The sequence below is a fragment of the Leptopilina heterotoma genome, unplaced genomic scaffold, assembly GCF_015476425.1.
Source record: "Leptopilina heterotoma isolate Lh14 unplaced genomic scaffold, ASM1547642v1 Lhet_362, whole genome shotgun sequence".
Taxonomy (NCBI): Eukaryota; Metazoa; Arthropoda; class Insecta; order Hymenoptera; family Figitidae; genus Leptopilina; species Leptopilina heterotoma.
In genome coordinates, this window is record NW_025111043.1 from 1,102,628 (window position 1) to 1,116,967 (window position 14,340).

At 30.9% G+C, this 14,340-nt stretch overlaps 1 protein-coding gene across 2 annotated transcripts in view; it reads right to left on the reverse strand.

The window, feature by feature from the left end:
• Nucleotides 1–14,340, reverse strand: part of LOC122505678 (netrin-1-like) — a 746,647-nt gene that overhangs the window by 283,312 nt on the left and 448,995 nt on the right. The gene's annotated exons all lie outside the window — the stretch shown is intronic.

Consider the following 14,340-nt stretch of genomic DNA (forward strand, 5'->3'; position numbering starts at 1 on the left):
TTTCTTTGGCTTATTCACACTCAAATGACATTGTTATGATTGTTTAATGTTTGAAATTGTTATCAAGACAAAAATGAAGTGTATTTATTACATTTTAGTTTTTCGTTTTATTTTCAATTAAAAAAAATTTATTTTTCAAAAATTTTTCTTATTTAAAAAAATTTTATTTATTAATAAATTGTTTAAAAAATTTAAATTGAAACTATTATGTTCAGAAACATTAAGTGTAAGTGAAATTTAATAAATTTTCATACATTTATTTGAGTTTTTCTATATTATTATCAAATTTTTCAAGGTGGGTCAACTTGCAAGCCTAAATTTCGAATCGTTGATTTTACCTCATTTTTAAAATTGAACCGCCGGATCGTAGAAGGGCATATAGCCAATGTAAATCAAATGGACTATATGCCCTTCTACCATCTGGCGGTTCAATTTTATGTAATAATTTTAATTTTAGCCTTTTTAAATTATTTATCTATGTGTCAAATTTTTACCTTTTTAGGTCCTCTTTCCGATGGTATGTTCATATAAATGAATTCTTTTTTTAAAGAGTTATGAGCAAAAAAGCTTAGGTGGGGCAACCTGCAAACCTTTCCCCTACGTTTTACCGAACTATTCAGTAAAAATAAGGTATACACTGAAAAAAATATATTTATGGTACTGCCATAAATATGTCCAATTCTCACATATTATATTGGTGGACTGTAGCAAAGATTGCTTAAGTTTGATTTAAACAAAATTTGTTTGAATCAAATAAATCGTTTTCTCATTGTAGCCAAGCAGTTAGCTCCTTGTGACGCGAAGGTTTTGGGTCTTAGATATGAAAAAAGTTAAATTCTTACTAGCCAAGTGAGTTGTATTTTATTATCGGGTAATCTGTTGAAACGTTTTGTTTCCAGAGATCCCGTTTGCGTCAGCCACCTTTATACCCATTTTCAGCATCCATTACATTTTCTCTTACGTTTAGTTAATTTAACGTTTTTGTAGATTCACCATTCTGGTCCTAACATTTTATTTCTCCTTTGATCTGTATCATCTAAACGTAATGAAAAAAAAATTTATCGTAATACTGTTGGGTAATATTTAAACCGACATAAATTCCACAATTCTATTCCATTCGTTAAAGTAAATATAAATTTTATAAAATCCAGATATGTTTAAAGTTTAAATCAAGAAATAATTCTTGGTTACTTTTTTAATGTAGTACCTGTAGTTGACAAACACAAATAATTTCATGAGTGTCTATGTAGACTATTTTGAGAAATGTTTTATAAATAAAAAAAGGCAGGAAACTTTTAAAAGTAAAGGACACTTGTTTTATCGTTTGAAAAGGGGAGCGGTTGAAGTTAAATAGGAAAATTGTTGGCGTAAGGGGGAATGTTGCTAAAAAACAGTGTATGTCGTGTCTAGATAGGGAACTTGAAACGAATATTTGACGAACGTTTGAGAGGAAAGCTCATTGTGTGAAAAGCCACTGTACCACGTGCAATTACTTCTTCACTGAAACCACTTCTTCCCGTTCTTTGTCTTCCTCACTTCCTGTTCTCAGCTCGTTCGCTGGCACTTAATTTCAAAAGTAAAGTTCCTCACAGCTTCGACAGGTCCGCTTTTCGAGAGGGGTTAAATCCCCATGTGTCTATATATAGCCGCGAATAATCGCTCCCTCGGGGGAACGAACGGTCTCGATTTTCGGGGCAACTCAATCGGGCGACTTGTGTATATCTTTTGGCTACAGAAACTGTTTGTCGACTGCAAATACTTTACGACTGTCGCGTGGCATTGGTGCCTAAGTCATAAACAAGAAATACGACGCACGATTAACAGCAAACTCACCTGGTCGCATCGTTGTGATCCTTGTGAATACACACTCGGTAAGATTATTCGGAAAATCCATTGGAATTCCGATAATAATTCACTGATGCTCAGTAATGTCGGAAATTTGGTGAAATTTTGATGGAATGCTTGCAATTGGGGTAAAACAGAGGTCAATTTTTATTTTCTTCCCTCTGGAATGTTTAAAAATAAATCAGAATCGAGGAAGAAAGTTATCTAAAAAACTGGTTTCTTGATGCATGCCGGTTAATTATTCAGGAATGGTAAGCATTACAATTTTGAATAAGAGTCTGAGTCTCTAATATATTCGAATAATTTAGTTTTTGGGATTGTTTGTCGGTTCAACTTGTGATTCTATTTAATTTCATTATTAAAATTAGGTGTCAAAAAGTAACTTTTAATCCCCTCTATAAATTACTTTGGTTTATCAAAAACTCTCCGCGAAACAAAGTTTAGCTTGAGTTTTTAAGCAGTATTTATTGCTTTTTGTGATTTTGTAAAAAATGTTCAGTATTTTTAGTTTCTCTTCCTTTGTTATCAAGTAAAAATTCTTCTTTCACATTAATTATAATATTACTATTATTATTATTATGTAAAAAATCTATTCCCAGCTGATGCAATGATAATATGTATGTCGTGATATTTTAATTTTTGTTAATTTGACCCTCTCGCGAGTGATTTTGTGCCCATTGGCTTTTGTGTTTCAATTTTCAATAGATCGACGTAAGAGGATCTCGGGGAGCGCTCCTCTAATGTCTTGCCGGGAGTATTCTATGTACGTGCACTCCGCACTTTAATTGAATTAGTTTCACGCATGTTACAACGAAAAGGAAGTAGAGTGCCTGCTTTGAGAAAGGAAGCTTCACCCAATCCAGTCAACATTGTGCCTTTGCGAACTAGTTATTTAATCAAATTGGACAGACTGACTGGAGTAATAATGGAGCTTTGACATGCTGAAAATTTATATACATTCGTTCATTTTCACTGACTCGACTTTTAACTATATACAAGTGCATTCCTTTCGTTTCAAGTCTTATACAAGAAAAAAATTATTCATCACATTAAACCCTTTTTTACACTCTAATCCAATTTGTATTTTTAACAAAGAAACTCACTTTAAAATATAATTAATATTTTTTTTAAATTTTATCTCGTGAGAGTGAAATTATTTTCTACAATCTGATGAAATTCGAAGAGAAATGAGACTAAACGAAGAGATTATGTTAATTTTTCTATTAGATATTTAAAACAAAAAGTAGAATAATTTGTCAAGTCCTCCTTAATTTTAAAAATGTATTATAAAATAAGCCGTAAGAACAGTTTCAACCTACATATTTTTTAATCAATTAACTAACATTAACTTACGCATTTATTAAAGTTATAAATACATTTTACAATCATAAATAAATACTCTAAATGAAATTTAAAGTATACCAAATTAACGGAATATGAATCACATTCATTTGTATATGAAAATGAATTTACAAATATATTTGAAATGCGAATTTCACGTGTATACAAATTAGTGAAGTGAAGCGTAAAGTAATAGAGAAATAAAATATATGTTATGTGAAAAGCGACTTATATCTCTGGAGACATTCCATTTTCGTATTAAGAAACAAGCATAATTACTGTGAGTGACTAGTGGTTGAGAGAGAAGCTTTTAAGCACAATTCGTGCAATATAAACATCCGAGGTATATAACTCAAGCGCGCTTTTAAATGAAACACACATTTCGCGCGCATTTGCACATACAGCAAAGTGTTGAAAGATTATATTCAGGGAGGGCAAAAAGAGAAAATTTATGTGCCAATAAATTAACGCAATAACGTTCATCGTCAACATTAAACCTAGCCAAAATTATTAACGAGACGTAAGGCCTCAGTACCTAATGCACCGAAGTCGTGCAACGTAATATGCGCCTTTCATGTTTGCTAAATTTTACACCTTTAATATAATGTTCGTTGTCATTTTCATGTTTCTGCAGATTTTTACGAAAAACATTAAATTAATAAAAATTCTGTTTAAAATTGTTTATTCAGAACATTTTGGAGCTGTTAAACCCGACATTAAATTTGCATGAAGTGACATAGAAAATTCCCGACTTAACATTTTTAGACAAATACGTTAATTTTTAAAAAACTTGATCGCCAAGTTGGATCAGCCGTTTTGAATTTTTATCCCAAAAATTACTTTTTTCAACAGATATTTATTACATGATTTAACCTAAAAAATTAAATTACCAGCATGTAATGAAATTTAATTTTATGAAAAAAACAGTCCGATTTAATAAAAATATAAAGACACATTTTAAAAGACAATACAAATTTTTGTTCCTCTTATTTTTTATTTATATAATATTATGGCTGAAGTGATTATGTTGTTTTCAACTTCATTCATTTTAATAGCAGTACTTTTATATTCTTCTCTCACCTCCTTTTCCTATGCTTTTTATTGCGCTTGTTAAAAGCAAGGACCTCTCCTTTTTTATTACAATAGCAACACTGGTAGTATAACCAAGAGAGAAGAACACTCCGGGTGTCATAAAACGCAAACGGTGTGTTCCTAATGTTACCCAGCAATAGAGTCTCCTGCTATAAAAGTAACAAGCTCATTCAAAAGAATATGGTCATTGCATGACACTACATGACAGAACTCATATACACGATCATATGGCAAAAGTTCGCAAAGCTTTTGGTTTTCGCCTCGGACGCAGGTAGGAAATAACAGTTGTTGAACAACTCGTTTACGACAAACTGGAATTTAGACCTTAATATTTTTTTCTTATTTTCACTCATTGGAGAAATTTTGATTTTTTTCCTTAATCAATATTTGATACTTGTACAACTTCCTCTTCTTTTCTGTATTAACTAAACGAAATATTAAAAAAATATTTGATACTCTAAATTTGAGAATATAATTTCTCGTGCAGTTGAAAATAAAATTGCTTAAATTAAAACAAAAAAAGTTGTACATGAAATTAGCTACAATAATTTCTTGTAATGAATTTATTGAATAAGCGTAGTTGTGCTAAAATTCTATTATAAATTAGGTTTAAAAGTAAAGCGAGATAAGGTTCTGTTCTATTTTGTAGAAGTAGGTGAGGAAGTATTAACAAACTATTAGAAGATGATATTCAGTCATTATCTGACTTACGTATATACACTTTGTATTTTCTGAGAAAGATCTCACCGTCCGGTCCATGCCTATATAGACTCCAATGAAAACTTTTTCCATCTATAAATCGAGTCAGACATCATAAAGAATAGACGTATTTAATTAAACCAATTTTTTAATTTTGTAGACTGGTCTTTTCGCAAGAATGATATTAATCTTTCGATGCAGAGTTTCGGAAAACACGAAATTTTATTCAACCAAGCCAAAATGCTCTTCAAAACTACAAACGAAAGGTGCAGGGGAACAGTCTCCATTCTCAATGCATAACCCAGGGTATTTGTGGGCAGACACAATAGTTGTTTAATAAAAAGGAAGTTGCGATTTCTCTACCATTTCCGAAAAATTCAATGCCCATATTTGGTTAGCGTACATTAATGTGCTTAACGCAACACTACTAAACAATTTACCGTATACTGCAAAAAGAGGTGTCTTGGGTGGAGCCGTTTTTGTTGTCTTACACAGCAAAAACGTCTCAAACAAAGACACTTTTGGTGTCTAAGACACCAAAAATGTCTCCAATCAAGACACCTCTTTGTAGGAATTATTCTTGTGCAAAATATTGTAAAGATAAAATGCCTGTAAATAGATAACCCGGTGAACATGGTTTTGAGTAATCGGGAGATTTCGGAGAAGTCGAAGGTTGATTCGGGGAATCGCAATATGGTAATGGGGAAGGAGGAATTTTCTCTATGATTATAAAATCGGTTGTTCCATTTTTCTCGGCCTCATTCGCTCGTTGATTATTTATGAAAAAGTTCCCGCGCCATATTTTGAGTCCGACGCCGAAGATTCTAAGGTATTATATTTGATAGATTTTTTTGTCAATTCTTTTTTGTATATTAATTATTAAAATCATTCAAGTGGTAATTTATTTTATTTAAATTTCTTAATTATAATTTTGCACATTTCGTTTAGTGTGGCGCGTTGTATAAAATGGGCGGGAATTGTTGACTTGGCAGCCTGGGTCGAAATTAATGGAACAATCCGAAATTGCACTGGATATTCATATATAAGGCCATCCTAAAAATATTGGATTTGGTGGAATTTCCATCTGAGGGTTCAAGCAGGGATAAGAGAAAATTCGTCCAGAACCATTCAGCGCTCCGTTTCACCCGAGTCAGCGACGTCTAAAGAACGAGGGATGAGTACAAATAATTATATCTAAAGTTGATGATTGACGATGTTTATTTCTTAAATTTGAATTTTTATTTTACTCACAAAATTATCTTTTGTGATTTTTTCTCTTATCTAATTTATATTCGTATAATATTCTTTTAATTGATATGTATGATTGTGTGTGTATGTTTGACGCGAAGAGATTTATATGAATTTTATTAGTTGATTTGCTATTTATTGTATATTATTGATGCATCAATTTTCGTAGGTCAATCAAATTTAATTGAATAAAAAAAAGATTCTATGTAATTTATTTTTGTTCTGACTTTATTTGTATTTTTAATGTTTCTTGATTTAATTTTGTTAATTATCATTTTCTAATTTCTCTTGTGATATCTAAATTTTAAAATGTTTCATTGCTAACTTACTTTATTCATTTGTATATGTTTTATAATTTTCTAAATGCATTTGATTATATTACATCTTTTTTCACTCCACGAGTCGGCGCCGGGCAAGTAAATCGCTCTCAGAATATTTCCAATTGCCAAGTTCGCTGAACTCGTAAACTTTTTCGCAGCCAGCACAAATGAGCATGTCCCAAAGAATGGCACCCCTAAGTAAAAAAATATAAGTACACGGAGAAACCTTTGTGCAGATGAATATGTTTCGTGGAGGCGCTGACGCACAAATATCGGGTGAGCAAACGAACCAAAGGTTTCTCCGTGTAAATATAACTATCCACCACCTCAATTCCATCCTCGACATATTTGAAATATAAGTAAAGTGCTTTGCTATGATAGTTGTTATGCTTCTTAGAAAAAATCTCAATTTTTGCTTTACTATTATGAAGAGTTAGTTTATTTAAATCGCAATATGAACAAAATTCAAAATGGCGGATCCAATATGGCGGACATGAAAATGGAAAATCGACTGAATTCACTTGAATCTAGTTACTCAGGGGTTTTCAGGGTCGCTGATTACGAATCCGATATCAGATTTTAAAAATTCAAAATGGCGGATCCAATATGGCGGAGAACATTTTCTAAAATTCATCGGATTCACTTGAAACTTTTTACTCGGGGGTTTTCAGGGTCGCTGATTACGAAACCGATTTCAGATTCAATATGGCGAATCAAATTTTCTAAAATTCATCGGATTCATTTGAAACTCGTTACTAAAGGGTATTCGCTGATTACGAAAAACTTTTGAGACGATAATAAATACAAAATTTTCCCCCGCAGTCAGCTGTTAAGTATACTACGTTACTTACGACCCCAGAGTTTACCACGTGGAGGTATGCGGTCGGATTTTACACTCCTTCATTTATTTTGTTTTTTTATATTTTTTTTGTTTGTTCTTATATTGGATCCGCCATTTTCAAAACCGATATTACATTTTTGATCTACGACATGAATAAATCAAAAGTAATAACTTTTTAGTTAATCTGATAAATTTTTTTAAATGGCGCCAGCCATATTCGAACCGCCACATTGTATTTAAAAAAATATGATGCTATATTCGTAATCAGCGACCCCGAAAACCGCCGAGTAACGAGTTTCAAGTGAATCCGATGAATTTTTGAAAATGTCTGCCATATTAGATCCGCCATTTTGAATTTTCAAAATCTGATATCATATTTGTAATCAGCGACCCCGAAAACCCCTGAGTAACAAGTTTCAAGTGAATCCGATGAATTTTTGAAAATGTCTGCCATATTGGATCCGCCATTTTAAATTTTCAAAATCTAATATCGGATTCGTAATCAGCGACCCCGAAAACCTCTGAGTAACAAGTTTCAAGTGAATCCGATGAATTTTTGAAAATGTCTGCCATATTGGATCCGCCATTTTAAATTTTCAAAATCTGAAAACGAATTCGTAATCAGCGACCCCGAAAACCCCCGAGTATCAATTTGTGGACAAATCTGTGTGTTTTTGTAGCCAAAAATCTGCTTGAGTCTATATACGTCATCGACAGTTTGAGCCCACCTGCACCATGACGTGTATACACGTCATCGACTGCCAAGGGGTTAAATAATCTTTCTATGTATGTTACTTAAAGTGATTTTATTTTCTGTAACACTAAGAATCTCTGTCTTCAGATATCCCTACATACCCATTTATATGTGAATCAATTAATTTTCTCTAACTCATCTCCCATACTGGATCCTCCATTTTTAATTAAAAAATTTTAACGCAGTAGGAGGGGGGTTTGGTGGTTCAAACAAAGAATTAGGTTTTAAAACAATTCCATTAATAAAAATGCCAAAAGACTTGTATTTAATTTTCAAAGAGATTCGATGTTTGAATATTTAAAGGATAATAAAAATCCTAATAAGAAGTTTTTTTAAATTCAAACTATTGTAATAGTAATTCAAACTATTCTATATATTCCCAGTGGGCACAGTGACGTCAAAAAGACGTCCCTTTTTGTTCGCGGACATTCGGGGACAATGATGGTAATGTCTCTGAGTCATAAAAAGACGTTTAAAAGACATTCTATGTCTGGTCCAAAATACGTCCAAAAGACGTTTAAGAGCCATAAGAAAGGACGTCTAAAGTACGTTTTAAAGACGTCTTTTGGACGTCCCTTTTCATATCCCTTCAGATTTTAAAAAGACATTTCTTCTATAACATTTTATAAGTAGAAACACAGTAATATTGTATTAGATTTATTTTAAGTTTAATTTTCTTTTTTCTAAAATTTGCAGAAATAATGAAAAAATTCTTACGAAGCTGAAATCGAACTCAGATGCCTTGGGCTTAAAGCATTGCGCCTTAAGTACCTTAGCCGTCCAAGACAGATATGAATCTCTACAAAGTTTACGCTCTCACTTGTCAATGAAATGAATTTAACTTACAAAACTTCCAACAACTTTTATATTCATCAGTTTCTAAGTCCAAGTTGAACTTAGAAAATAATATTTTCTATTTATATATAGTATATACTGAACATTACAATAAAATAATGATTGTTAAATTTAAAATGTAATAATAATTATGTATAATATATAATACATAATAATAATGAGGTATAATTATTTAGGCAGCTAAAAGCAAACGCACACCTAACCTCAAAACGAGTTCAAATATTTCACTTAACTTTTCTTTTAAATTCGATTGTAACAATAGAAATGCGCTCTAATAACTTTATCTAATCTTAAAAATAATTTATTTCTTGAAATTAAGATATAACTATAATAAAATTAAACCAATTAAACTTATCCGAGAGTCCTAACTGATTCCAAATTTCCAAATTCGTATTATGTATGTTGTTCACATCATGTTTTTCCCTTCTAAATCGTCTATTTAAAAAATAGTAAAATTCACAGAATTAAACTCACAATTATTTAAAATCGAAATTTTAATTAATTGAAACAATTAATACGACACAACGCATACTCCGAACAACGCAGGCGCGCCTAGAAGTTTCGAATTTCTCTAACTGTTTGGGAATGAATCTAAAAACTCTTGCACTGAACAATCCTTTTTAAGTGAACGTTGATACACAGTTTGTAATAATTGTCCAGTGAGCACACTTGTTCAAAAGACGTTCTAAGGATGTCTTTTTGCGGACGTCTTTTGGACTTGTACAAAAAGACGTCTTAAAGACGTCCCATACATGTTCTATGTCTTGTCCATTAGATGCCTTTAAGATGTCTAAAAGACGTCTTTTTCATTCAACATTTGAAAATAGAAAAATTTTCATAAATAGAAAATACTATTTTCTAAGTTCAACTTGGACTTAGAAATTCATGAATGTGAAATTCATTGGAATTTTTCTAAGTTAAATTCATTTAATTGACAAGTGAGATCGTTAACTTAGTAGAGGTTCATATCTGTCTTGAACGGCTGAGGTGCTTAAGGCGCAGTGCTTCAAGCCCAAGGTATCCGAGTTCGATCCCAGCTTCGTAGGAATTTTTTCATTATTTCTCCACATTTAAGAAAACACAAAATTAAACTTATAATAAATTTAAAACAATATTACTGAGTTTCAACTTAGAAAATGTTATAAAAGAAATGTCTATTTAAAATCTGAAGAAATGTAAAAAGGACGTCCAAAAGACGTCTTTAAGACGTACTTTAGAAGTCCTTTCTTATGTCTTTTAGACGTCTTTTGAACGTCTTTTGGACCAGACATAGAACGTCTTTTAGACGCCTTTTACACCGAAAAAAATCTCGATGGTATTATTAACTATGACTCTATAGTTAATCTTAATCTAGTAAAAGTAATAAGGATTACTAATCATTATGGTTGGGATCGCTAGGTTGATTCAACAAATTCAATCCTGGCAAAAACAACCCTGCAAATCCTTGTCAAATTGACTAGGATTTTAGTAATTTTGCCTATTTCCATAATGCGCACGCGTCTGCTTCTGTTCTGACAGTGTTTACCTCTATATCTTTCGCGTCATTTATCGTGATTTCGTAAAACGATTTTTTATCATTACTCGCGTCTATTCTTTGTACATAAAATGGAGTTCTTACATACATCAAAATTGCTGGTTTCTCGGAACCTCTGGAAATATAGATAGTCCATGTTTTAGAAAGTAAACTATTTAATTATATTAGTCAATTCTTTCAGACTTTTTTGGTTAGGTTTCAATATAAATCGTCGAATTTTTTACGCACGTGGTGACAACATTTTTACTATTTTAATCGCGCAGTGTGTTTGAAAATTTACCTTTGCAATAATTTGTGTATTTAAATTTATTTTCATTTGAATGTCATAAATAATTAAAAATAAATAGTTTTTGACAAGTGTATAAAATTGTGTACTCGAAATGTATAAAACATCATCTGATGTATTGTATTGTATTTTGACTCGAAAATCTAGTGTCTATATTAAAAAATTAAAATACCAAGTCGTGTTTAGTGTAGTGGTTATCGTTCCGGGTTTCAAAGTGCGTATTCGTTAGGTTCAGGTGTTCGCGTCCCCCCTGCGTCAAATATTTATTTCATAAGTTTAAATTAATTCCAAGGAGTATAAATAAAAAGTCAAATATAAATATGTTGAAATACAAAAATTAATTTTTTTCTTTTTTCTTTTAATTATTTTTTCTCTTTTATTTGATAATAAGAATTTGATTAGCAATTTCAAATAATTATGATACACAGTGTAAATCTAATATTATTCTCCTAGTCAATTTGACTATTTTTTCCTGATTACATCGACTAATTTTCCTGGTCACTTTAACTATGCTTGAATCTTATTACTTTGACCAGGATTCTATAGTTGGCTCCTCTCGTAACTAGGAAACCTAGTCAATTCCTGGTATACGGGTCCTAGGCATTTTTTTCGGTGTGAGCATAATTTCTGTATTTTGTGATTTATTAAGAATTCATACAAAATAAATGTGATTTGTGATCGCATCCAATTGCATAATTATACTTTCAGTGCATAATTTTTTTTCATTGCATAATTTAACACTATTTGCATAATCATCGCATAATTGTTAATTTTTTGTTTAAAAATACTATATATTTATTTTTAATAATTCATGTAAATAATAAATAATTTATTATTTATAAATTATAATTATTTAAAAATGCAGCAGCTATTAGAAAATAGCATTCTGCAAAAAAATTCTATCATTGAAAAATCAATGATAGGCGAGAGAAATCCGCGTCTTTAAATAGATTCGCAGATGATAGACAAGAGATATCCGCGTCATTAAACGGATTCGCAGATATACTCTGGTCTCGCGACGAATCTCTCGATACTTATATACACTGGAGTCGCCGTGTCAGTTGCGAGAACGGTTACAGCGTCCCTCTTTCGGCGGAGATAAGAATTGTCACGTAAACTGCTAAATCGCTTTACCGACCGCCTTATTATACCCGCAGTTTACGTGACAATTCTTATCTCCGCCGAAAGAGGGACGCTGTAACCGTTCTCGCAACTGACACGGCGACTCCAGTGTATATAAGTATCGAGAGATTCGTCGCGAGACCAGAGTATATCTGCGAATCCGTTTAATGACGCGGATATCTCTTGTCTATCATCTGCGAATCTATTTAAAGACGCGGATTTCTCTCGCCTATCATTGATTTTTCAATGATAGAATTTTTTTGCAGAATGCTATTTCGATTATTTCCTAATAGTTGCTGCATTTTTAAATGATTATAATTTATAAATAATAAATTATTTATTATTTACATGAATTATTAAAAATAAATAATTAAACAAATAAATATATTAAACAAAAATTATAAACATTAATTTTTTATTATTATTATTTAATTAAAAAAAATTTATTTAAAAAAATTTTTTTCTCTTGGTTGCCAATATTCGGCCAATATTGGACCAATATTGACAACCGATGATTGGCGATGCCGTTACATCCCAAGCATCAGCCCATATTGGTCCAATATTGGGAGTCAATCGGCGCCCAGCACGGCAACCAATATTGGACCGATATTGGACCGATTAAAGTCTATTGGCAATTTCTCACTGGGCATTACCATCATTGTCCCCAAATTGTCCGCGGACAAAAAGGGACGTCTTTCAGACGTCCCTGTGCCCACTGGGTGAGTAACTGCATTAAAATAAATGTAAACATAATAATTGTACCTAATTCTTAGCACCTTTGAATTAATTAAAGAATCTGATTGCACTTGTTGAAAGGAGAATATTAGCGGTTAGTAAGGTATTTAGAATTGATCTTAATTGAAAATCGATACTAAACTTTTTGGGATAGAGAACTAAAATTTAATATTTTTTCCTACGATAATAGAAATCATTCAAATTGTCTTATACTCAGACCGAAATCTGAATTTTCATTTTTCTCCGTGTATATATTTTGGTAAGATTTTTAAAGTGATTTTTTCCACTGGAGCAGCATAATCACAGCTAGTGAAAACAGAGATCCACAATAGGATCGTTGACAAATTATCTTTGTTAGTTTATGGAAGTAAACGTAAGTGTCAAAATTCAGTCTATCCCTAAATAAAATGTGTATTGCAACCTTCTTAATCATACTGATATATAAATAGCCTTGGAATTTGTCTAACAACAATTATTTAAGACTTCAAAGTCAAAATAAGAAACTTAAGGAGCTTACTTGATCCACCATTGGTGCAGTCATCCTAATTAAAAAGAAATGGCAAGCTACAATATTTTTTTCAACCGCTAATTAGCAACTAAAACGACAATTTTTAGCTACATGCAACATTAAAATTTTGAAGTTGTTTAGCCAACTTTATTATACAACCAAAAATAAGTAAAGAATTATGCTTCCTATAAAAATAATATTCTTAAAATAAAATGAAAATTTGATACTAAAAATAATTATCGGAAAATAAATTTTCATGTATGATTTATTTATAGAAAGAAACATTTATATTATCAATAAGTGATAAAATGAAAATTAAGCTTGTAGAAATTCCTCGAGAGTCAAATATTTCTTTGGAATAATGGTTCGAAAGATGAGAGTAAATTGCAAACTGCAGGAGTCTAATACGTTACATACACGAAGACTTTTATGCGCAACCATTTTGCCTATGCGTGTATATATTATATACTTTATAAGCGCAGATAAATGTGTAGGTGTCTCAAATAGTTGTACAACCTAGGATAATAAATGACTCTGCTCCTCCTGAATTCGACACGCTTCATCTTTCATAATCTCTTTTAAAATTTCTTTTTAGAAAAACGCAGAAAACTCGATTTAACTATTCAACATTTTTTCTTATTTTTATATTCTACCTACATCTTTTTATATTTATCATTAAAATTTTACAAATTTACATAATCTATTATTATTATTTAAATTCAACTTTTTAAATACTATTTTTTATATTTTGATGAAAAAATATTCGTATTTTTACAACATTTTTTATTTTTTTATGTATAATTGTAAATAAATTATTCCTCCTCGAAATTAAAATAGTTAAAAATTGGGTCAAACCATTTTATTTCGCCTAATGTATTTTTGATCTTTATAAAAAATTTCAATATTTCGGAAAAATATTCTTATATGTTTTGGGATTACGAAATGCACAATGATTTGTAAAAAATAATTTCATTTCATATAAAAAATGATATTATAAATTGAGAGTACATGAAAAAAGGTTACATTGACAGGCATTACAAAATATTTAAAAAAGGAGTAATCTCTTTAAGAAATATAAAAAAAGCGATTGATATTTATTTTTAAAGACTTAATTTGTGATTTAAACTTGATAAAAGTATCAAATAATTTATAATAAACTG